At 35.4% G+C, this 27,001-nt stretch overlaps 1 protein-coding gene across 4 annotated transcripts in view; it reads right to left on the bottom strand.

The window, feature by feature from the left end:
- AGMO (alkylglycerol monooxygenase) overlaps nt 1-27,001 on the bottom strand; it is a 198,693-nt gene that overhangs the window by 127,612 nt on the left and 44,080 nt on the right. The gene's annotated exons all lie outside the window — the stretch shown is intronic.

The following is a 27,001-nucleotide window of genomic DNA, read 5'->3' on the forward strand; positions in this document are numbered from 1 at the left end:
AGCCAAAACCTCCTGCTTGATCTCCTGCCATACCAGTTGAAAACACAAAACTGCTCCCACACAAAAAATCCACAATAAGATCTGCAAAACTTAAGATGCAGAATGGTCTAGGGAAATGTGGGAAGACTCAAGACAAGCCAAAGTATTACATATGCTACCCAGAACAAACAATGGACCAGATCATATACCCTCATAGCAATAACCTGAGAGGACTGTGAACTATACTCTCATACACTTCTGAATTTGTAAAGGTACTACATGGTTAGAAAAACAGAGCTTGGCTGGGTCGAAAATAATGGTCTTCTCAACCCATAGGTGCCCTGTGCCATTTCTTGGCATGCTCACAAGCATAGAATATCTTTGGGAAGGCAAGAAAAAGCCACAGAGCTCCCCAGACTCACTGTCTCTTATAGTAGGAATAGTTCCATCAGAAGCTAAGCTGTGTGAATCACACTGCCTGCAAAGTTATTACATTAATGCAAACTAGAGTAAGAATATAAGTTAATTGCAATAGGTCAGTCCTAACCTATGGCCTGTGAGAAGCTCTTCATACAGTTCCTAGGAACTGAACAGTCTCCCTCCATGCATGCCATGGTAAAACACAAGAGAATAAAGTTTATTAGGTAAGGATTCAGAAGTTAATTCACACTGACTCAATCTCTGACTTCACTCATAGTTTTAGTAGCAAAAGAATGTGTATTCCTTCATGGGGAAAGATACGGAGAAGATAAATGACCCAAAGAAATTTTCTCATGCTGATGTGGATTTGGACACTACCACAAAGACAAATAGAAATTTTTCAGAAAATTAAGAAATACAAAGAACGAATGAAGCTTTAGCAACATGTGCACATGTAATCTTTGAAAATAACTGAATATTTGGCAAGTGTTTTTTAGTATGCTGCTGTGTCTCACACACATTCTTCTATACCAACTTGCCTGAACAACCTGTTTCTCACACTTTTCTGGAGCCAATTGTTCAAATTCTCTAGTTGCTTACAGGAGCTCTGTGGCTAGTCAAAGTTTTGTTTGCCTGAGCTTTGGATGATCTCTGTTTCAAGATCTGTATATTTGGACCATGAGGAACCATGATGGCAGCAGCTGTTACACAATTGCTCATCTCTCATAGAATCACAGAATCATAGAATGGTTTAGGTTGGAAGGGACCTTAAAGATCATCCAGTTCCAAACCCCTGGCATGGGCAGGGGCACCTTCCACCAGACCAGGTTGCTCAAAGCACCATCCAACCTGGCCTTGAGCACTTCCAGTGATGGGGCATCCACTGCTTCTTTGGGCAGCCTGTTCTTTTGGGCAGCCTTCTGAATAAATAACTTCTTCCTAATGTCTAATCTAAATCTACACTTTTTTAGTGTAAAGCCATTCTCCCTTGTCTTATCACTACACTTCCTGATAAAGAGTCCCTCTCCAGCTTTCCCATAGACCCCCTTTAGTTCTTGGAAAATCACTATAGTGTCTCCCTGGAGCCTTTTCTTCAGGCTGAATAACACCAGCTCCCTCAGTTTGTCTTCATAGGAGAGATGCTCTAGCCCCTCGATCATCTTTGTGGCCCTTGTTTGGACTCATTCTAACACTGCCATGTCCTTGTACTGGGGGCCTCAGAGCTGAACACACTAGTCCAATTGGGGTCTCACAAGAGCAGAGCAGAAGGGGAGAATCACCTCCCTCGACCTGTTGGCCACACTGCTTTTCATGCAGCCCAGGGTACAGCTGGCTTTATGGGCTGCAAGTGCACATGCTAGCTCAAGCTGAGCTTCTCATCAAGGATCCTCAGGTCCTTCTCCTCAGGGCTGCTTTCAACGCATTGCTGGGTGTAAAAGGTTTGGGTATCCTGCTTTCTGGCTGTCCCGGCTTTCATAACAGATTCTTTAGATGTAATAGTCTGAAAACAGCTCCAATTTGTACCAAATTAGAAAAAAAATATATAAAATAATAAAAAATGGTGCCATGGCAGCTTCAAGAATACCTAAATCATAGCGAAAAATCCTGTTTGTGAACACAGTCCCAAGTCATATGATGCATTTTCCAGCATAAGTCTACTATTTAGCCCAAATTCTTCAGTTACCCTTTTTTTTTCAGTGAAGGTTCCTACTGGTTATAGCAAAGTTTATCCACCTGACACCCTTACAGCCTCCTGATTGACTGACATGGTGTATATTAACTTTTGCAGCTCATTGCTGAAGCAACTTTTTGCAGCACTTAGCTCTTTCCACACCTTTTTTACTACAAAGAGGAGCATATGGCTCATTAATTGCCCAACTATAAATCATTCTGTTGGTGAAACTAGATTCATATATTAAAATAAAAACCTGCAACAACTTCCTGTGTAAAGGAGAAGATCCTCAGCAGCTGGTGCAAATTGACTTCATAGAGCTATGCCACTTCATACAAGCTGCAGACTTGACTCAATCTCCTCCAAATATGGCTGATTGCAGCACTGGCAATCTTTCCAGCCTGTAGAATATAACTTGGTGTTGCTGAATACTGATGTCAAACTGTAGTACAAATGTGTGAAACATATTAGCTGTGGCCAAATTAACACTCTACTCCTTAGCTTGATGATAAAGAGAACTAAATTAGACTAAATTAAATAAAATCTGTAAATAATAAATTAATTCAAAGAGCCTATCGATATATAAATTTCCTTCTTCAAATCCTTCATAAATATATATATATATATTTTTCCTCAAAAGCCTCTGCCACTGAAATGTCAGCTTATGCAATTTGAAAACATATTCATCTTGAAGAATCTTAGAAGAAAACTTCTGGAATTAAATGGAGAAAAAGGAAAAAGGAAAAAGGAAAAAACTAATTCTCTTTTTTTTTTTTTTGGTAGGGTTTTTTTTAAAGAGTTCTTATTCTTCTGTATTCTGAGCTGTCTCTACACAAGATTGATGTCTGGTGTCACTGTTAGGAAGTGCAAACTGTTCAGCTTCATTGCAATCTATGTCCTCATCCTCTTGCTCTGCAGGATACCACATACTTTGGCAGGCAATATTCAGATGGGAAGCACTTTAATGGCAGGAATGGATGCCAGTGAAACCTTTTCCCACAATGTTCAAAACTGAGCTTGCATACAGTAAAGAAACATAAAGCTGCAGAATATTAGGAAGAAAACAAATGATACTAACTCAGCAACATTAATCTTAGTTTTTGACCCTCAGAACAATACAATCAAAAATGCCAGGGAAATGTATAAAAATAGAAAGAAGGGGAAAAAAAAAAAAGGAAAGGAAAAAAGGGGGAGAAAGAAAAGATGAACTGGAAGGAATCAAAGTCCTGAAACTCAAAGGCACAGAGTTTTCAAAAGAAATATCCACGAGCCCTTCGTGTAAGTTCCACTTTGTAGCTGGATTCCTGCATTTATTTATTTCGTTCTTCATTTTTCCAAGTCAGATACAGTAAGAATTAACACTGATAAATCAGTGGAGTTATTCTAGTGTAAAAGAGGAATTAGTTCTATGGAGTTTTCTCCTGCAGACTTTCAGATGATTTATTAACCAAGTTCCTGAATGATAGATATGTGGAAATGCAGATTAGATTTGCAAAGGATTCCACTGAAATTTTCTAAGACTATCAGGAAAGCCTGGGGAACATCCAGGACACACCACACCCCTTAAATCAACTTTTAAAATATACTAGGAAAAAAATATATATATGTTCAACTTTGGTCCAATCAGTTTGCAGATTTGTAAACCATAGAAAAAAAACAGACATACGTTTTAGGCAATACTTACGTGTTTTGTGCTCTCTATGGAACTGATCCAGAACTTACTGATTTTGGTTTAGAACTGTTCATTACCTTTAACAGATTTTGAAGCAAGTTCCTTATATATTATACAGTTCAAAACAAAAGACCATTTGAGACACTTCATACTCTATTTCAGGCATCTAGGCCACCCATACTTGTTTACGCATTGTTTTACGAATGTCTCACATTCTTTCTCTTAGAAATAAAAAGAACTAACATAGTAACAGATACTGTGAGTTTATTTAACAGTGATAGATCCACTGCTTATTTACAGTGTATGTGATACGTACAAAAATAAATTTGCATTTGCAACACCGTTGTCAATACTTACTTTACACCCCGATTTCTAAAAGTGTGTTGCTAAAAATAGATATCCTGTGTGCGTCAAGTAACTACTTATTGTTACCTGTCATACAACAGATTGGTTCTGAGCACTATTAAACATGCTGAAACTTCAATAAACTTTTCCATTTATCATTTGAACAAGAAGGATATGGAAGCCATGTAGACAGATTACATAAAGAGACCAGAACATAGGCAACTTAAAGCACACAGCCTTAGTTTAAAGGTGAAAAAGAAAGGGGGCATGCAAGCTTGACTCAGTATTCTACCAAGCCAGGTGACAGCTCATATTCTACATACCATCCCTAGACCCATCAGCTAGGACTATATAGAGGACATCTCTAACAACAGAGTGCAATCTTCAAGGTTCTCTCTCCCACCACTCCTTGCCCTGTCCGTTCAGCAGGGAACAAAGACATGCCTAGATTAGCTCTGCACAAATGCAGGCTTCTCTTTTTGTTGAAGCCATCCCTGGGGCTACAGCAACATGATCAAACACATTTAGCAAAAAGGCATAAACTGGCCTTCAAGAAAGTCTTTTAATTGATGCTTTCCGATGCTGTCTTTTGGACTTCGACCATGAGTCAGAGGGATTTCTTTATATAAATATTTTGGGGAAAGAGGAAATAGAATCTGCAAGAGAAGCTCCTCTGTGTGTGGTTTCACCAGACTTCATCTAGTAATTATTAATTCTATTTCAATGTTTGCTGTAAGCTTTGGTAACAATGTTTGTGGGGCCAAACCTGCTTCAACACTGCCTGCAGACACAGATTCCAGGCCTAGGAGTTTAAGATGAGGGTTGGCTACAACAGCAGCTAACAGATGAAGCTGGAGGTGTGGGGGAGTAGGAATACCAACAGGCTCCTCTGATGCTAATTCAGACTGATTTGTCAAAGAACAGCTATAGCACTTGACCTGTAAAGGCACTCTTTCTACACGCTCACTGGTTTTTGCTGCCACATGTCTTCTGACTGATGTTGCGCTTTCTGACTTTAAAGACCTACAGCTAGTGTCTGGATAATTAGTAGCAGAGCTAACAAAAAGGAAGGGATTTCAGAGACAGAAAACACCAAGTATAGAAAAGAACGATTTTTAACTGATTAATTATGACATTTTAATATATCTCACTGTAAATTAATTTTTTTTAATCATTTACCTGTTTGCTCTAAGCTATAAAACAAGCTGAGATTAAAAGTTCAACGTAAGATGCATCTGCTGTACTTTATTCTTTCCAAACACACAAAAATAAGCATTATAGCTATGAAGTGCAAGACACAAGATTGCAGACTTACCTCAACCACTAAAACTGTATATAGGAAACAGACCTGCCTAAGAAAAATAGCCTCTTCTGTTTTATAAAGTGTCATTATTATCTGGCAAATGTAGGGTATTTTATTTTAAATACAAAAATAGAAGGTTCTTTGTGGCTTGGAGATCTCTGGTTAAAATCCATAGCTAGTCAAAAGAGCTGACCCAAAACAAGAGAGTGTTGTTGGCCTCTTTAGGCAGACCGTGCCAAACGTAACTCTAGTCTACCAAAAAACTTCTGTTATTCCACAGCCAATCTCCTCCCACAGTTAGCGGGGGAGGAAAGGGAAACAGAGAATCTCTCTCTTTATCTGCAATGTGTTGATTTTTTTATGGAAAACATACTTGTAAGTACAAATTTTTACAGTGTGTTAAGACATATCAAACAGCAAGTACTTATGTATAATTTCATAAGATATTTTGTATGTACACCAGTACCCATTATCTCTATACCCAGCATGGGAGCTCTCAAAGCCTGTAAGTTAAATGATTACCCCATATTCATCCCAGCACTAACTTACATTCTGAAGTGGAAGGCCTCAGCAATGGATGAAGTCTTTCTTTCAGTTGCTCGGCCAAGAGGAACTCAGCAGCAGCTGAACAGTAACCAGTGGCCAGAGGGAGACACAGCACAATTGTGTCAGTCCAGGCTAAGAGTAGCCCTTGCCAAAACCCCAGAGGAATTGCTAGGAGTTTACACGAGAGAATTGAGACCCAGATAATCAGAGTGTTACAATTTGGAGAACCTGGTGTAACATCTAAATTTCATTTAAATTTAGACTTTGTTGCTTAAACACATCAAGACAGTAGATACACATGTGATCTAGGAGGATATGTAAGTAGGCATTATTTTTCAGAAACTAAACAAGTCATTGTTTAAAATGATTTTTCCAAATTATTTTGATCTCATTTAAATCATATTTCTAATTATTTAACCTCTGCCTTGGAGAAGTAACACATCCAGTAAAAAGACAAGAGAATTAAGAGACAGGGGCAGACCAATAAATATCTGTGTAAATATTCTGTGATGTCTGTTTCTTAGTTTAGAGGATGAAAATATGAGGCTCAGCAGCTTCATGAGGCTGCTGTTAACTTCTCTGCTACAGCTAAAAAGACCTGAAGTTTAAGAATCCTAAAAACTCTCTTTATTCCCAAGGAAAATTACAAGAAATGTTCTACTACTACAGAAAAAAGAATGGATAAAAGAAGAATAAATATCTTAGCAGGATATCAGTACAGATTATATATAGTATATGTGCCTGTTCAACCTAAAAGCAAAATAAACACCTGCATTTTGTAATTGGTCAAGGCAATCATATTGTCACATAAATGTTCACCTAATTTTATCACATCCCTCTTCTAATCATCTACATACTTTCTCTGAAAGTAGATTACAAACCCATGGATCAGGAACATTTATTTCTGCGTATTTGTTGAGCATCCAGGATATAAAAGTCCCAGTCTCTTCTGAGACTTTAGGACCTCCTGTGCTATAAGACCGCATAAGGTCTGAATAATCAAAATTATAAGGAAAGATTTATAAAGGTGTACAAAAGACAGATACATTTGTTTCTGGAATAGGATAGGACTGGTGAAGTAGAGCTCAGTGGAAAAGCAGGTGGTTGAGATTATAATCAGCCAATCAAGCCAACTCAGGCAAGCTGGACCAGATGGCCTTTTTTCTGTTACTAATATTACTTATGTTCCTATTCAGCTGTAAGAAGTTACAAATAGTTTACCTGTTCAGATTTTTCTGACTCAAATTACATGAGATCAATGCTCTCACTTCACCATCACATTAAAAGTTATCATGACAGTGTCTGTAGTTGTATTTAATAATTTACAATGCTGCCTGCCCAGAGGAGAAACTGGTAGGTATATGAGAAGTCTTGTCTTTTACAACACTAATTATGTAGCAAACCATATAAAAATTAAATTAACCCCCCCCACACACACTCCCTCGAACAAACAAACAAAAACAAAGAACAACAACAATAAAAACCTTAATCTAGGGGACTCAATTCTAGATAAAATCAAAGTCTAAAGTTGAACCATATTTTCTGCACAAAAAAAAAAAAGATGAAATTTTGAAGGAAAACTAATGTGCATGACTAACCTGTAGTCACACAGATTGCATGACACATTAATCGACAACTGCACCAACCATGTCTAAATCTTTCCTTCATCTAACATGGGTCACAGTTCAGAGTCTGTAAATTTAACTTCAGGAAGGCATTTCACAGGTGCGAGAATAAATTTAACATCTAAGCTCCCAATTTGCATTAATTTATTTCAAAACTGTACAAGTAATTTCCAGATATAAAATAAAGCTTATTTTAAAACAAACTAAGGTGAGAATGGCTTTTGCATGACATAGTATCTAAATTACTGTTAAGAAAGCAAACATTGCTAGTTGTGAGGCATATTCTGATACTGTAAAAATTCTAATAATCCTCTGAAAATGTTTTAAAATAGCACAGGAGTGACAAGGTTTACATTACTATGACTGGATGCAAGAGCGATCCACACGTATCTTTACTTTCCAAAATAGCTCTCTTCACTGCAATTTGATGTCATAGTTCATAAAATTTAAAACAGAGTAAACTGTGCCTATCATATGCCTTATAAAACTTTATAAATTATTCTGCATTTATGTATATTTACATTTAAAATGTCATCTTTGTGGATTAGTCTGAGCTTTGATTCAGCTCTGCAGACGTTCCAAGTGCAGAAGGAAGAGGCCACGTGTTAAACTGCTAAATTCTGATTTACATCTATTGAGAGTCTTTGAGAAAACTATGAAAGTGTATAAACTATCTATATTTATTCTTTGTTTATTAAAGCAGGTAGGCTAGCTTCCTTCAGCTAGCAATATCCATACTTATTGATTGCTGCTTGATTTTCTTGCAAATCTTCCAGAGGAATACCAGAGGAAAAGTTTGAAACTAGAAATACACTACATCTCCCAGTGTAGATCATATTTCAGCTATAGCTTTAACAATGCACTTCACACATTTTCTTGATCCTGGTTCTGCAGGAGATGCAAGCATTTTCACTGACATCTGGTATAGATGGTGGACTGGTTTCTCTGACATTTATTGTGACAGTATATAGCACATTTTATTTAAACATAGCTGGCTAGGCAGTGGAGTGACAGGATAAATGAACATAGTCAAAGCCAAGCTTCTGAGATGATGGAAAGAAGGAGACCTTCCCACGGACACAGAAAAAAATTGCACAGGGATGTCACTATAAATTTCCTTGGGCTACACCACCCCACCCTGGTATGACACAGTGGGCAGGCTACATGGGTTTTCACATCTTTTTCCAAATCGCCTCTTTTCAATGTTTTTGAGTATCTGTATTCAGAGAGTTTTCTGGTTCTAGTTTATACATGTATCTGCTGTTCTGGTTAGGCATAACTTTGGAGATTGGAAGCCTTCCCTGTATTCTGCCATTCTCACATTTCAAGTAAAGTCAGATGGGCAGTTATATCTCAAGGGTCTTGTTAATTTGGGACCTGTTACATATGGAGATGTGATTATTTGTGCATTCAAGTGTTTTCTTCAATCAGGATCATGGGGATTAATAAATATTTCTCTTATTTTACACATTGTACAGTCTCAGTAGAACTTGTATAAACCACTGAACAACTGAAACACGTTAATATTTATCCACGTATTACATCAGTTAATCCAATCTCACTACTTCAGCATGACAAAATAAGCATTAAATGAAAGAAATTCAGTTGCAAGTGTTTATTACGCAGCAAAATATATGGAGAGGTAGTTTGGGTGAATTTTTCTTGAAAGCCACAGCCATAATCAGTATGTGATCATCTGACTAAATATTATGCTAGTGTAATGTATGTACAGATGTTCGTTAATATAAATTTGATTCTGCCTTTGCACATTTTAAATAAGATATTTATTCTGGACTAACAAACCTCACCCCACTCCCACCCTGTTTTTATGCAGCAGAGAAAAATGTTCATCTAAAATCATTCTGAATTTTGAAAGGAAGAGACACTTGAAAAGTGAAAAGAATCAAAGGGGCACAAACAGTACTTTATCCATCAGCCACTCCAGTCTTTTCTATACCTCTTCTAACATATTTGCAAAGGTATCAATATTCTACTTAACACTTAGATCAACAGATGAATGTGCACAAAATGGGAAGTACATAGCAAGCACATTTCTCAGAATTCTCAAAAACTCTAAATGAATAACATGGCCACAACACTCTGTTCACAATTAATTCATCTCTTTTCTTCCAGTAGAGAAATCAAGTGAACAAATAAAATTGTATTCAGATCTCATGATTTTCCACTTCCTAACCAAGGGAAAAATCTCTTTAAACAAAATCTATGAGAGGGTTTGCTGTGAACATAGGAACATAGGCAAACTCTTCTTAACTCGTTAAAGATATTTTCTCATGAACAGTCTCTCTCCTTTTTTTTTTTTAATTGCTTTGCAGCCTCCATTTTAATCCATTTTAGAGAGAAAAAATCTATCTATAATTCTTGCTATTCTTTGTACAATTGTCAGCTCATTATAAAAATAAAAATATAAATGCTAATTCAGAAAAGTGATCTTTACATTATTATTTCTGCATTTTGCCTTATACACTTACACAGCTAAAGCATTCTTACCACTACCTGTTTTTATCAAACTAGAACAGACAAAAAGGACATACAAATTGAGCTCAGGAAAAAAAGTCCCTTTTGCAAGCAGCTTTTCAGATAAGGCTTAAGTCTGCCAAGTGCTGAGGCCTCAACTATGTACGTATAGTAGCCTGTCAGTCTTCTCTTGAGCTGCAGTGCCAGACTACAGCAATAGGAGATAATAAAGTCTGTGAAACAATGGGACTCTTTGGAAATCATTAATAAATTTTCTTGGACTTGAACTCTACAAGAATTTCACACTTTTTGTGTCTGATAGGTGTTGGGAGCTTACATATGAATTGCCAGCCTCGTGACCCAAGGTTTCTGACCTCATGCAGCAGGTCATCGGGGAAATTTACAGGTGGGGTGGTCTTCTTGCATTTTAAAGAGTGAACCATGAATGACAATAATCTGCATTATATTTTCAAATGAATCAAGATGATCATCAACCATAAAGATCCAGAAGATTTTTCCTAGTTTTTGCACTACAAAAGTCACCCTTAGAAGGGTGACTACTACATACTACATACTACATTATTTTTTTAGTTTATTTTCAGGTAGGAAAAAAAAAGTGCTGATGGTTCAGTGCTAAAAAAAAAAACAACAAAAAAAAAAACCTAACCTACTGAAAAATATCAGGTTATATCAGAAAAAATCAATGAAATCGTTACTGAGATACTGATATAGCTACTCTACCTTGAATTTTCTTTATTTTTTTCCCCAGTCATTTACCCCAGATCTATACAAGTTAATTTTTTGAGTGTGAAGCCTAATGTTTTATTCTTTGGACCTCAACCTAATCTCTAAAATGGCCAAGCTACTGTTCCAGGACTGTAAGAGCAACCTGCCAGCTCCAGTTCAAACAGTGCTGCTGATTTTCCCGGATATGGCCTTGTCCTACCTCAACAACATCCTCAGGGGAAACTCTGGTCTAGAATTAGGCCATTTGCTATGACCCAAAGTGATGATTACGGTAGCCAAAGCATGGTCAAAAATATTATTTTATATCCTTGACCATCCTCTAATGACTAGTAACGATCTGGACAAAGCACAAGAACACTTCTCTGACCTTTAACTATTCACTGTCATTTTGCCTGTCGAAATTAGATGTTTCTTTAACCTAGCAAGTCAGTACAAAACCACATAAAAGAAACACAGGCTATGGACAATACACAAGAAGATAAAGTGTGAATTTTAAGCTCTTAACAGGATGGCTCTTTAGAAGAGAAAGTTTTACAGATATAAAACCAACAGAGCTAAGCAACACGTCCATAAGATTTTGAGTCCATACAAATGTTGTACTCTAAATTTCTATATAAGTATGTTGCTATGTGTTATCTAATGATAACCCTTCTGCAGTAGAGTCACACATTGGTAAACAGGTAAAGGTTACATTCCTCGATTTCTGACATCAAATTTTAGTTGTAGTAGTGACTGGCTATGAACATGGATCCTACCCATAGCCTATTTTACTAGGCCAGTTTTCAGGACAACAAAACTTTAAAAGTTTGAAAATGCATATAGGGATTTGCCTGTGGTCACTATTTTGGATTAATGAATGAGCCCCAGAACACACTGCACATCTGATGAGATCTCCAGCTGCAACCCAGAATTACAATTTATCATGGATGAGATCTGCTGGGTTCTATTAGGAAATGGTTTTAGAAGTAGGGGAGTGAAGATGTCAAAGGTCATAGCCAAGGGACGGCTGAGAAAGCCCATTACGATTAAGGCAGCCTTACACAACTGTCATGAAAAATTTTCAGCTCAAAATACATCTGTGCAACCAACCCTACCATACCAATTGGGAGGACAATGACCAAAAACAAAAGAAGGAAATTATACCATGCTCTCTCATTAAAAGTACTTTCCACAAACAAGTAGAATTTTACAGGGCTTGACTGAATGAAATGATGAGGTCATAAGGGAGAAGTTGCAAGAGGAAAGCAGAAGGGATAGGTTAAATCCTTTATAAATAAGCATTAAATATGTATTTGCTATGTGTGGCCTCAGTGCTGCTGAGGGAGCTATGAAGAAAATCCTCCAAGAGGAGAGGCTAGGGGATGTAACTTAAGAACAAAGAAATCATTAATACTAAAATTCCAAGGAGACTTTAACAGTTGTAATATTAAGAACTTATATTTTATAACTCCATAAAGTATGCACTTTAACTATTTACTTACTAAGTCCAAAATATCTTCATTTCTTTATAGCTGAAGGAAAGTACTAAATGACTTGGTTAAGTAGTTAGGGGATAGAATTAACTTAATGCTATAGACAAATTATAGTTTTTATGAAAAGTACCCTTAACTTCTAAAATAGATCATGGTCAATTTGAATATGTCAATATTTTAAAAAATAAGTGCTAATTTAAAATAAGCACATTTCTTTCAGTGGAAATTTGAGTTAAAAACAGAAATTATAATAATAATAAATAAATAAATAAACAGAAATTATAATAAGACCAACTGTCAACAGCACTAATGGTAATAATTAAGTACAAAGTATAAATTATCTTGCTAACATAAATCACTGCAGCCAGTCACACCAATGGGTAGCATTCTGCAGAACTGTGCAAACTTATACTAAAAGTTGTACTAAACCACACTTAAAAACCATGATTTTAAACATTTTATGCATATTTATAGAGATTAAATTATTCTTTATCACAAAATTAAATATTAGTGCTTCTTGAGTAAAAATGTAATTTTTCATAGATATGTTGTGAGTTTGTCCTACTTAGTAATTATCAGTAGAAATCTTGTTCTTCGCTCATTTCATACGAAAGACATTAAAAGGCACTGGATGTCAAAGTCGAGGTAAAAAATCTTTAACTTACTTTCTACAAAAGTTGTGAAAGTGGACATATATACTATTTTAACTAGATGAGGTGACTCAGAGGTGGTAACAAGGGTAACTATATTATCTGTAGTTTAAGAATACATTTCTTAGAGCTCTGAATCTGAAACCCATGAAAACAATAAATATGCCTGTTCTTGGAGTATGCTGGATTAGTAAATTGAATTCTCAAGAAAAAAGCTGATGAACACCAAGCTAACAAAGCAGTCAGGGATGGCAGAGATGGCAGCTGGACTCAAAGGAAAATAAAATGTCAGGGAACGGTGTGAACAAAGGAGAATGATAGTGTGTCAGGACAACCACAAGGTTGTGGATTTGTATAATTTCCCAGCAACCTGCTTGGTGGTGGACAGAAGATGATCTGGAGTGGGGGAATCAGTGCTGGTCCCTTCAGAAGCAGATCACAGTCAGTGGGGCTTTAAGTGATTAGACAACTAAAGCAAAACTCAAGAGGCAGTTCCTGTCTTATGGCAACTAAATATGATCACCTGATTTCACAACATGCAAACATTTTTGGCATTGAAAGACAAATGGCAGCATCTAAGTTTGAAAAGGTAAGGCAGACAAAGAAATAAAAATTTTATGAAATGATGTTTCCCATACATACATACAAACAAACTTATTCTGTCAGCCTTACTTATTAATCTAAATATTGGGCCGATGTTTTTGTGCATCTGCACAGACATGACCATACTGCACGTTGAGGCACAACCCCCATACATATGATTTCCTCTGGAAAGTACATAGGAAAAGAAAGATCTATAGTGGGTTCAGAAGGATCTTTTAATGAGGCAGTTATCAAAGATGACAGCACACATAACAGCCGCTTACGTAAAGGTGATTCACTTTACAAGTGTTCCTCACATACAACAAAGATGGTTTCAATATTTACTTTTAAAATAATTCACTCTCCTCTTACCTGAATTTTACTTAACTTACTTTATTGAATGTTTTTGTTAAGCTCTTTCCAAAGGTCTGTTCTTCAATCAGACTTAACATGTATAGAGGCATCATTTTTCTTATGCTGGAGATCCAACGGCTGCTTTTATTGCTATTTTGAAAATTTCACCTTATCATATTCTACTGAATACAATTTCAGTTTTAGAGAAAAAAATGATTTCTAGATGCTAGTGATGTATTTAAAGATCCGTGGAAAAAAACAATGGGATTTTGTTCTCTGCCTTCCACTTCAATTTCTTTCCCTGTGAGATTGAAAACAATAATTTAACACAGGTCCTCCTAACTGATAGACACTTCTCACAGTTTCCAAGAAAGTAGGCAATTTCATCAGTGTCATTCTCACAGCTAATTTCAATTCTTAATTTCAAAAAATACTCTAAAACATATATTTTCAGTGTAAAAAAAAAAAAAAAAAAAAAAGATTGGAATTCATTTGTAGAAAAACTGTCATTTAAAGTTGTTTAGCATTAAGTTTATTTCTTGCTAGGATTAGAAAGTTGAGGGTTTTTTCTGGATTTAAGGATAAGAAAAATTGGAAGGAAAGATTACTGTTTACAGTTAAAATTCTGAATTCACTTTTCCATAAGCCAATGACCTCAGCTAAATTAATAGTAAACGTAAATAACAAATAAAATGTATACCTTCAAATTTCAAAATTTCCTGTGCCCAAGAAATTCAATTTATTGTCAACCACATAAACAACTGTTGTAAGCCAGTAACGCCAACAACAAATTTGCTGATAACAAAAAGGACAATCTTTCTTTTGAGTTTCATGTTATTCTGACACATCATAAAATAAAACATAGCTATCCCAACTTTTTAATAATCCAAAACCCAGAGCAAATCATGGTATCACAGTTCTACTGATTTCATGAAGTTTAGTATTTATTGAAGCTTTGTACAAGCAAAATTTGCTGTAAAAAGTTAAAACCCTATGTTAAATATTTCCACACTCTTTCCTCAACACAGAAATTGGCCCAAAAGCTCTGAAATGTCCTCAGCATGACATTGCCATTTTGTATCTTGAACTCAAAACCAAGCTTAACCATAAATGAGGAAACACTGTTGTTGCTAAAATAATAATAATAACAATAATAATAATGACAATAATAATAATAAAAAAAATTTTTAATAATAGCAATAGGTGATGAAAATATGGCTATATTTCCAAGTAAAATCCAGTGGCAGATCTTGGGCTGTGGTTTTAAATGTGTTTTTATAATTTTAATATCAGCCAAAACTGTCAGTGTTGCAGAAAAAATGACCAGATATTTTTTGTTTGTTTGTTTGTTTTTTGATGTACATGGGACTCTTGACTGGGATTTTAGTTTCAAAAAACTCCCACAAAGGAATTATATTTAAGAGAGGCAAAGATTTCCCTGCAAAATTTTAAATGTCTCTCTCTAAGTGATGAAAAATAATGACAATTTAGTTGCAGTAACTTGGAGTTACTTTATTAATTTTTAATTGTCACTACAACAATAATTAAAAGACTAAAATAACAGTAAAATTAAAGAGAAAATGATTAATAATGAAAAAAATCAAATCGTTCAATATCTGATTTTTATCCATCACCTCTAGACATTTTAACCCATCCTTGGAGAACAGTCCCTAAGAAATTAGGGAAGACCAATAAACATTATGTTAAATGAATAAGAGTAAAAAGCAACTACATTTTTTTTCCCCCTGATGATTTTAGAATGCGTATAATGAACCTGGGTCATATTTGCTAGATTTTTGCATTTTTTTTTCCAAAATCACAACTCCAGAAATTTATTGTTTAAATATATTTCTAATAAGACTGAAGATTTTTCTTTGGTAAAAAAGAAGGACTAAGAAGTAAGAATTAAGTAGTTGTACATGTTAGCTGTCACTCCTATAAATGTGTATAGCACCTCTTTATGAATGGGACTGTGATCCCTGTGCATCCCTCAGGTTCAAATCAACAGTCTAAGTGCTGAAAAAGTAAATGTTATTTCCATCTACTTGTGAAACTGCTCACAAGCCAATGCTAGAACTTACAAGACGTTTGATGGGAGGACAAATAGACACAATAAGTGAAGAGCCTACTATAATCAGTTTCTGGAAATTTGTTTTTCTACTTTGTCAAGCATAACATGAAAAATGAGCACAGAAAGCAAAAGTTCTCATTCATTTTGACATATTTTTGAAATTGTCTTTGTTTTTATGTGATAAAGTTTTATACTTGACAATAAACAATTTATATTCAAATATCACCATGTGTCATCTTTAACACTATCCATGTCTATATATTTAGATATAGACAATTACTGATGTATTGGTAGTGTATTATCAGATCTAGATTTGTGAAATGGAAAACAATCTATAAATTCTAGTTATTTTTGTTTTGTAAGGCAAGTGATTTCTGGCATCAGGAAAGGGTTGTTAAATAAATAAAAAATACCAAGTCTTTTAGGATTATTATTATTTATTTATTTTTTAACTTTCTGGTTATTTAGGTAAGCATAACCAATATTATTAATGGCATTCAATCTCTCTATGAGCACAAACCAGTGTTAGATTTCTAAGACAACAGCCTGCCTGGAAGTACTGAAGAAGAAACCTGGTGAAAATGGAAATGTTTTCATTTCACTATCTTTCCTTCCATTACAACAAATTACTGTAGATGCCAAGTATCAAATTCAGTACCTGGAAATAAAATTACTTCAAACTTGCACCAAGCATATGTGCCTGCTTTACTCTTAACCATTTACCATCCAGAGGAGCAATGACTTTCATTTTGGCCGAGTTTTTTGCACAGCTAATACTGTCCTCATTAAATCATCTATCTCCCTCTGTGCCATTAAAATAGAAATTAATAATAATAACAAAAACAATATTAATAATAAAGATACCCTACATTAGGTATGAAAATCAGTGAATTTGCAAGATAAGAAAAAATTGGAAACTGAGCTATTGAAAGGAAGTGAAAGCCAGGTTAATGGAATATATCACATTTCTTTAGTGAATAGTTATTGAGCTGCAATTATTTTGAAAAAGACACAGTGTTCGTGAGTAAAGGCCGTTGTTTACTCTGAACATCTTTATCCTGAATACCCAATGTTTTCAGATTATGAGCATATGCTAATCTTATGTTCACCCTTATTTTACAGTGTCCTCTTACAGATCATCAATGGGAGCAAATAGAAAGGATGGTTCAATCATTCCTCATACTGATCTGATCATTTTGGGAGTGGGAGGACTTAAGCTCTCAGGATAGCTTACTCCTGTCTGGGAGTCATTCCATGAATGATGCTTTCATTGCACACATCTGAAAGAAGTGTGCATAACACATGTTATAAGTCTAGCTGCAGTAGTCAGGAATCTTGAATTTTTTTAACCCAATAACTCATGTAAATTCATCATCAGTTAACAGAAAGATTAGTCTGTAGCTGTGGAGATCCTAGCTGTAATAATTTATTCATCTTCTTCCATTAGGGAGGCCATAAAGCTTTAAAGATCTACCTCTCCTTTTCACTTTTCTTGATTATATTTCCTGTTTATAATCAACATTGTTATAGTTATGGAATCAAACCTTTTCAGTTTATACCTCCTCGGTTCCTATTCATATTTGTTAGGGGATCATAGTGTTTTGTTTTTTTTTCTGCTTGACTTCTGTCAGCCTACATATCTTCCATTTCTTTACTCATACAGGATGGAGTACACAGCAGGCTATACTTAAATCTGTACTTGACAGTAACAGCCTTGAAAATAGAACCATAATCTTGCATAACTTGGTCATTATGACCTCATGGAATATTTGTTTAATTTTTACATCCATAACTTTGACTATGTAAATGGAAATTGTATCTTTTTTTTTTTTTTAAATAAAGCTGTAAGACTGTTGAATTGTGCTCAGACCATCCAGTAATGAATGATTATAAACTCTGTCAGTTTAGCTATCACAGTAAGCTAAAGGAGATAAAAAGTTACTATGCAACTGTGGATTCACACCTTTTATACATCCTTGCACATGGGAATGCGAACTCATATTTAGACAACAGTCATGAACTGCATTTTTTTACTTTGCACAAAATCCATAGATAATCAGAATTTCAGAGACATCAGGTTTGCAAAAATAAATACCATAATTCTTAACCATCCAACTAGAACTGATGAAAGAAGAAAATCATCTCTGAAGTACATTTACTGAGTTCAGTTGAATAATACCAAGGATAGATTAAACATTATTTAAACACTATTATGTAAGCTGCTGATTTCAGCATACTTTGAAATGTATAATCATTTTAGAGTTTAACTGCATTGAAAGGTGAAATACATTGTTTTGACTCTTTTTTTATTTTACTCCATCCAAGTATTACTACAGAAATTCTGAATTATATTTAATGGACGATAAAGTTGAAACCTCCAATTTTATACTCCTTTGTCAACTTACCCTTTAATAAATTATTCACTAAATAAGAGCTACAAACTATGAACTCAAAAAAAAAAGTCAAAAAAGTCCCATCTGCAATGTGCAGATGAATGTTTAAAAGAAGAAGAAGAAAAAAAAAAGACTGTATATATGTGCAAGACAATGTGGAGTAGAGTGCCAGTTGTGTGAGCTTGCACTCTTGTCAACAGCATTTTAACTTCTGGGGATTAGGCTGAAAGTTAGCACTTGTATTCTTTTTATTTTCCTTTAAGAAAAAAAGACATAGCTTGATGTGAAGGGAAAAAAAGAAAAAAAAAAAAAAAGGAAAGTAAAAGGCAGCCTTATCAGGGTCAGCCTTACTCCTACACTCAGCAAATGCAAACTTTTAAACTTGCTCAACCATAATTCTTGTAATGGTTGAATTTACAAGTTACACATTCCAGATGTGAGGCAATAGGAGAATAACAATATGGAGGCTGGATTGGGGATCTGCATATGGGCATGCAGTGTTTTTTCCCATTAGGAATTTTTCCCACATTTATAATAATGAAATTGTGAATAATGTAAAACAAACAAACAACAACAACAAACTAAATACAAAGACCAATATTTTTCAATTATAAACAAGAATAAAGTGTCTTTTATTATGATTCACACATTAATTTTGGAAGCTGGTAACTATAGATCACACCATTTAGTTCAGAACTCAGAGGAAAAAGCTGGCAAATGACTTCTTTTATTAGAATCATTTTGAATCTTTGGAAATGTAGCCAGCAGGAACTTAGGATGCAATGGAGTTCAAAGTTTGTGTGGGTGTATGTTGTAGTGAAGTAAAGAATGGTGATCCAGGCTGCTTTTACTTGCCAGATACAATTTCCTTTCTCAATATGTTTCTATGGGTTTGCTTTTAAAAAATAATAATAATAATAATAAAAAAAATAGTTTATTTGCCAAATTGGCTTTAGCTGGAATCAATCAAGCAGTACTACCAGAATTTTAAGTTTCATGTAAGAGAAAATAGCTACAATGGCTGATTGCTGTCTTTCTTATCTTACCCTGAAATAGCTAAATGCAAACCACACAAAATGTACATAGATAATGTGAACATGTATATATTGTGTGGCTACATATATGAATTGTGCATACGTAACCTAAGGTCAAGCTCAAGATTTTCAGATGTGATCAGTCTCTAAATCCACGCATTGGCAAATAAAAACATCCTGTTCCTGCAAAGCAATGTGCTCCTGGGGCTTCTCTAGAAAGTATTTGGTGTGGCTGGAAACACCCTGGAAATAGGGTTGGGCATGCATTGTCCTCCCCAAAGACACAGATAATCCACTGCATGTTGAATGAAGCCTGAATCTTTTTTTTCTTCCTCCTGCTGCAGCCTTTCCGCTAATCAGTCAACAGGAAAAGAGTTTATACCTGGGTCAAGTGGGGAGAAACTCTGGAAACACAGGTTCCTCCAAAGGGATACTGTTGGCAATGGAAAGAGCAGGGAAGAGCTCTGATGCCTGGGCCTGCTATTCCCAAGAGACCTGCCTTGTCCTCGCAGCCTGTTCCTCAAATGCCGTTCCAGAGTAGTTGGATTTCATTGTCAAGTCCTCCAACCCTTCTGCGAGGACACATGCAATCATACAGACTCCCAAGAAAATGAAAAGAAATGGATTATTTTTTAGCTCCCTGGCTCAGCAGATTCTGCAGTACAAAAGCATGTAAGGTGCTTCAGAGGCTGACAAAAAAATTTCTCTGGATTTCTAGCACAGATTGGTAAAATCAGCCCAGATTGACAATTTTATACATGGCCATCTTGCTGGGAATACAGACTGAAATTTCATTTTTCTTTGAGCAGATGACACTCTCTATATAAGGTAAATGGACACAGTTCTGGAGTTGGCGAAGGCCAGCTCGGTTAACTTACATATGAAAACACAATGTCAGCTTCTTCTCAAATCTGGATAACTCAAAAAGCTTTTTGCAATATTTTCTCTAGTCTGACCCCTAGTTATGTCTTCTAGGTCATCACAGGCTGGCTCCAAAATCCATCAGTCAGCACCAACAACATTCATTACTTTGTGACTTTAGAAGCAGAGAGTAAAGTGGTTTAAAAGCAGAGGCTTGAAATAGAATAACTTCCAATGTTTGCATATGGCTATACCAGACACTCTATATTCCTAGGAAGAAAGATATTCCTCAAGTCTTTGCTTTTGGACTACTCAGAAATAACAAATACCTAGTTGTAAAGGAAAGATTTTTATTATGTTTTATATAAAGAGTATTTTATGATGTATTGTGTTTTGGAAGAGTTATTGAATACAAAATGGAAAGATAACTGCAAAAGAATCCGTGTGTCCTTCTAGGAAATCTGAATTTATTACAGACAGAAAAATCTTCACTTTCCTTTTCAACTTTAAATTAGAAACAAATAGATAAAATAAAATATTCATTTCCCTTCTGAGTGTCTTTATATTATTAATTTTTTCAAGCTGCCAGAAGATACATTGCTAACAAAAAGCAGATATATTTATTCTATCCCGCTGGGCCACTAGAAGTATATGTTATACGTTTATGAGGAGGCTTTTCTCATATGCTAAGGGAAGGAATGTACTAACAATACATATTGGAAATTTAAGGACAAACACTTCTTGTGTTTAACTGATCAGAGCTTTTTTTGTTTGTTTTTTTGTTTTGTTTTGTTTTTTTAACCACAACCTGCTTGGGAAAAAAAATCTGCTAAAAGCAAGATTAATTTCAGAGTTCCTTTAATTTTTAATGATATATTGGAAATGTGAAATAATTCCAGCTGCTTACACATCATTTGGGTCCTGTATGAGTTCATTTGCTGCATTCTGTTAAGCTTAATTTTACATCAAATAATCTAAATACAAATATCTAGCAAACATAATAAACACATCTGTTACTTTGAAAGGTAAAGTAGAAAATAATCTTATAAAATGAAACAATGACAACGTATCTAGTTACCAGTATGTGTTAATGTTTTCTGGGCATGACCAGAGGCTATTCCTTCCACTTTTAAAATTTTAGTTTAGACTAAATGAAAAGTCAACAGTCAGGACAAGGGGGAATGGGCTAAAGTTGCGCCAGGGGAGGTTTAGGTTGGATATTAGGAAGAACTTCTTTACTGAAAGGGTTGTTACGCATTGAAATGGGCTGCCCAGGGAAGTGGTTGAGTCACCATTCCTGGAGGTCTTTAAAAGATGTTTAGATGTAGAGCTTAATGATATGGTTTAGTGGAGGACTTGTCAGTGTTAGGTCAGAGGTTGGACTAGGTGATCTTGGAGATCTCTTCCAACCTAGATGATTCTGTGATTCTGTGATTCAGTCTGTCTCCTATAGAATTAAAACTATGTGTTTGTTATCTAGTGCAAATTGTTATCTCAGATTTCATGCTCTGTTATTTTATTATAGATCCACATAAACTCCTAAAAAAGTAGTGGACTAGTCTAGCTCAGAGTAGTTTTAATTTAAAAGGGATTTTAAGACAGGTGATAAATTTGAGTTTATCACACTTTTATGTAGCTGATGTATTAAAAATAACTTCATCCAAAAGTTTCACATGAAATTTCAATAGTCAAACATCATCAAACCTTTGTAGCAGCATACTGAGGATAAGAAAAAACAGCAACACGCTATCAGAGTTGCCATTTATCAATGGAGCTATTATTCCAGATTTCTCTCTGTTTCCCTCCGGTAGGATGCTAGGGAATTTAAGTCCCAGTGGCAAGTTTCTAATGGAACAACAGGACCATTACTGCATTTATTTATTTTTTTCTGATGAAAAATAAAACAAACAAACAAACAAAAACTACCTGCTTTCTCACTCAAATAAATAAATAAATAAATAATAAGACTGTGTGAAAAATGCTTAGTAATCACAGCAATCAGTGAAACTGCAACCTGAAAGGAGGCAGTGATGTGTCACCTCTTCTAGAGCTACCCAGCATCAGTACTTGACTGTCACAGCTATGAAAAGCTGAGGGCTCTCTCTGCAGACTCAGTGATTTCCTTGGCAGTGCTGAATAACATATGTCTGCCACAATGGATGGAAGTATGGGGATTTACAGAGGGATGTGCAAATTGGCCAAATCCATCCCCTTCTTTTACCCTGGCTGCACTGGACTCATCCTGCTTCAGTTTTCACCTGCGGATATGGAGAGGAATTGCTCACTGTGGGAAGAGGAACAGAGCTGAAGGAAGAAGTCAGACTCCATGGCAAAGCCCATCTCGTTTGCTATAACCATTGTGGTGATCATGTGTCCCTTTTCAACTGGTCTTCCCCTTTTCCCTCCTGTATCTCTAGCCACCACTCACTACTTCTCCCTCTGGCACTCACCACAACTTTCTTTTGTAAATTACACTCAGCAAGATAACTCAATTCAATTAATTTCTGTTTGTCACTGTAAAACAAGAAGTGGGACTGTAATCCTTGGCTGTGTCAGCTGTTTACTTTTCCTTTTAATCTCAGCTTTTCCCAGCATGGATATCATTTGGACCCAGTTTTACAAATGCAGTCAGAACCGCAGTGAGAAACACCTAAAAGTCAGACATGAAGTTCAGAGAGTGCTTCTATCCCTCATCGAGTGTATAGGGAAAGGTATGGATGTCCAAAATGGCAGGCACTGTTCTGAAATGGAGACAAGCAAAAGTAATCTTCAAACAAGCAATAGTCAACTTCTGCCTTTCTCATGCTTTAGCATTTCACTGCAGTCCTAAATCTGTGCTTTATATGGGAAAGTACTATTCATCATCTGAAAGGCTGCTGCTTAAGGCACTTAAGTCATCCCATTGGATACGGATAACTGTTCTCTTTGGTATGATGGCTAGGGATGTTGCAGTGCAAGCAGTAACAGCTGTGTAGGTGCAGGGACTTCTGCACTGTGAGTCCTATCCACTCAGGGGTAGGACCATGAAGGCAGACTTCCTCCCAGAGCATACCAGGTTTTTAATTTCTTGTCATTGCAAAACTGCTCAAAACTTCAGCGTTTTGCTTACACACACTTAAAGACCAACATAAAAATACTAGAACCACCTCTGAAGATCCAGTACAAAGAAGAAAGGAAGATAGATTGCACAATACATAATTTGACTGAAAAATGTGAAAAAAATATTTTTAGGGACATGTAAATAAATGAATATTAAAGATACTCTCTGCTCTCTAGTATGTTTTGCTTTATTTTTATTTTTTAATTTTTATTTATTTATTTATTTTTAATTCCTTGTGTATATATTCATGCATGTGTCTGTCTTTTGGTGACAGCTCGGCTTATTTGTCATCTGCACAAAGTGTCAGACTATTAGAAGGTAACCTACCCACATAAAATTCTGCACGCAGATACACACTTTTCCCCTTGAATACTACTATGGCTTGCTTATAGCCAAATACTCGTTATGAAGAAATAAACTATGTAATGTTCTTACAAAATGCTCATATGTTAAGTCCATGGCAGAGGGAATAAAAAGAAATGTAGTTTTGTTTTTGTTGGGAGGGGGAGGTGAATGGGAGGAGTGGGTTAGCTCCCAGCCCTTCCCACCAAGTACACTAAATACATAAAGGAAAAAGCTTCTTCTGTTTCTGCATGCAAAAGTATGTTTTGAAAGACAGTTGTGCTGCTGATATACATATATCATGAAAACTTGCAGCACGAAACCAACATTTGGGCCTTCAACTGTGAGAAAAGTCTTGACATTTTTCACCTTTGCAAAGTCAGGTCATCTTCAAATGGCATTCATGAATCACTGTTTCCTGAGAAAACAACTTAGATGTAATTCACACATATATGCCCCCTTTTGACAGCATCTTTTTACACATGTATGAAAATAAGGATCAGTATGATACGAGAAAAAGTCATCAAAGTTACATGGTTTAAAATTTAAACCATTAAATATAGACCATTAAATTATTCTATAATTTCTAATAGCATATTTGATAAGGACAGAATAGATAAAGAAATTCCCTTAAAAATAAAAAAAAAAGAAATATGTCTTTAAATATATACATTTAAAACATACATATATATAGTTATAAATATATGCATATATATATACTTCTACTCATGTTTGAAAAAGGTACTTTGAAAAGAACATATACTCTTGGAAGGGGATCGTTAATATCACTTGTGAGCAATGAGATATTCTAGTTGTGAGGACCATACAAAAGCATTAGCATATGAACCACTGTACAACTCAGATAGAAACAGGCTTCACTAATGCGTGAACATTCAACTCTATTTCCCTGTATCCTTTTTACAGGTATGCACATAGAAGCTCTAGTACATGTAACTGGAAATTCTTTTCAAGAAACAAGGGTATTTGTTAGAGCACTTTTTTCAAATGCTGAAAAACAAAGAGTATGCCAACTTTTGTCAGTAAGGAAGAAATAGGAAATCTCTCATTTTATGGTGTAATCTGAACTACTAACTGAGATGCTTTAGGGAGGAAATTTCACATTGCAATTGCAACCTTTTTGTAATAAATAAATAAATAAATAAATGCGAGATGAGCTGTTGAAAACTCATTAAAATCAATGCAACTCAATAAACTGTCATGTGCTTCTACTTTTAAACACAGTGAAAACTGTAAAAAAGCAGTACAAAATCAGCTTTTATAGCTTTCTAAACTTGTTCTGGATCAGAAAGTGCAATGCTTACTGCAAAAAATAATGAAAGCAGCTAATAAACCTTACAGAAAACAGTAGAGTCAAGCACATGCAAGCAATATGCTGAATAGCTGTTGATTTTCTGTCTGCTGACTGACTTGAGATCTTGTCACCAGCACAGTCAACGGGGGACGAAATCCTGTGGAATTTGCTGTGTGACGCTGGCCAAGCAAAACAACTACTGGATCCTAGGACACTGGACATGTCACGTGCTGTCATCACAGATCATAGTGCTGTTCTCACTCTGATACCAGCAAAGAAGTCTGCTTTTTATATTAAATGCAGGCTCCCTCAAATCAGTTTTCATAAAAAATTACTTGTGTGCAACAGTATTTAAATCTCCAGCAATTACTCTGATTAAGTCAAGATGGTCCCTTTCTTCATTCAACAGTTTATACAGACTACCTAACAGTTAGATAAAATATATATCACAAGCCATTTTATTTTGCATTTGTCATGGTTCCTCCTTCCAATCTCATCACTTAAATCACAAACAAAGTATTGGGCATCTCCAAAAAACTTGTTGCCAAAGTGCAACTTGACATATCCAGTGTACTCTGAACATTTACTGAATGAATGTGGTTTTGAAAGCTGTCAGCGGGCCATGCTAATATTTTTGCAGGATTTACAGTATCAATGTATTTTACAGAACCACATATATAGTACATGCATTCATTACCAATATCTACAGCCCACAATAAAAACTGGAGTGGGGTGTCTACTGAATCTCTTGTTAATAAAAATAAAAATAAAAAAAAGCAGAACTTTATGTAGATATGTTTTCCTGCTAAATAAATCTGGATATTTGAGGCTCCATCTTAAAGCATATAAACCATTATGTCAAAACATCTTTGGCTACTTTTAAAGGACTATTGCAAACTATCATCTGAGTAGTTACCCATGAAGATTTCTTACAAATAATGTAGTTTGTTTATTTTGCACTATTTGCAATTCCTTAGTAAGGCCACAGACACTGAGCAAGACGGAATGTTTGGTAAATGGAGTTTTCTGTTCAATGTCTTGCTTTGTTTCCCTTTGGCAGAAGGAAGTGATTTTTTTGTTGGTGGTGGTGCAATTACTACGAACTGGAAAGCAACTCTTCTTAACCTGGCTTTGAGAGCTGAACGGGTACAGTTTAGTATAATAAAATGTGGAGACCCTCTACCCTGATCTGGGCCCCTAAATACAGAAATATGATGTGATACATAGAACAGTTGTTACTAGCATACAATTTATTGATTGCACTTCCCATAATATAAAAGATCTGTAGCTGGCTAAAACAAGGATCTCCTAGTATGGCAGCAATACACATTACAAATTGTAGCACCTTGATTTTCTCTTACTTGTTATAAGCTGTTGTCTGCCCAGAGTGCATCAGGATCGTATGTTTGGCAAATTTCAAATTCTGTAACAGTTGTGAAATACTTGCCAAAATACAAAATAGCTTCAAACACATTAAAGGCTCACACCCACAAAAAGGAAATGATTAGTTGTCCCAGAACATGTTCCTAGTGAAATTATTAGATTTTATTTTCCACATTAAAAAAAAAAAATACCTACTCAGGTTCAAAAGTTATGGTGAACTTTAGTTAACAAGAATACAGACGTTGCTCGTTTTGATCCTTACTGACCTATATAAATCCACACACTGGAAACAATGGATTTTTTTTATTATTATTATTTTTTATCATTTAGGTGAAGACTGGAAAGAATGGGAGTGTCAGGGCATCTACAGTGAGAATTATTGGGCCAAATTCTTTTCCTATCTACACCTTTGTGAAATTTGCTATAAAATAAGTGGTGCAGGCCACAGTAAGAAAATACTAACAGTTAGCATAAATAATTCAATCTTCACTTCTGAAATAATGAAGTCCTTTTCCTGATATGCTATCTTTCATTTTAAAAACCACATTTCTCCCGTCTCCTAAGCTTCAAATGATTGTGTAAAAGAATGATACTGGCTAAATCTTTAATACTTGTAATCTTTCCGTCAAATGAGCATTAACTCTTTTCAAATTCTTCCTATTC

Source organism: Cygnus atratus, chromosome 2 (assembly GCF_013377495.2).
Source record: "Cygnus atratus isolate AKBS03 ecotype Queensland, Australia chromosome 2, CAtr_DNAZoo_HiC_assembly, whole genome shotgun sequence".
NCBI classification, from domain to species: domain Eukaryota; kingdom Metazoa; phylum Chordata; class Aves; order Anseriformes; family Anatidae; genus Cygnus; species Cygnus atratus.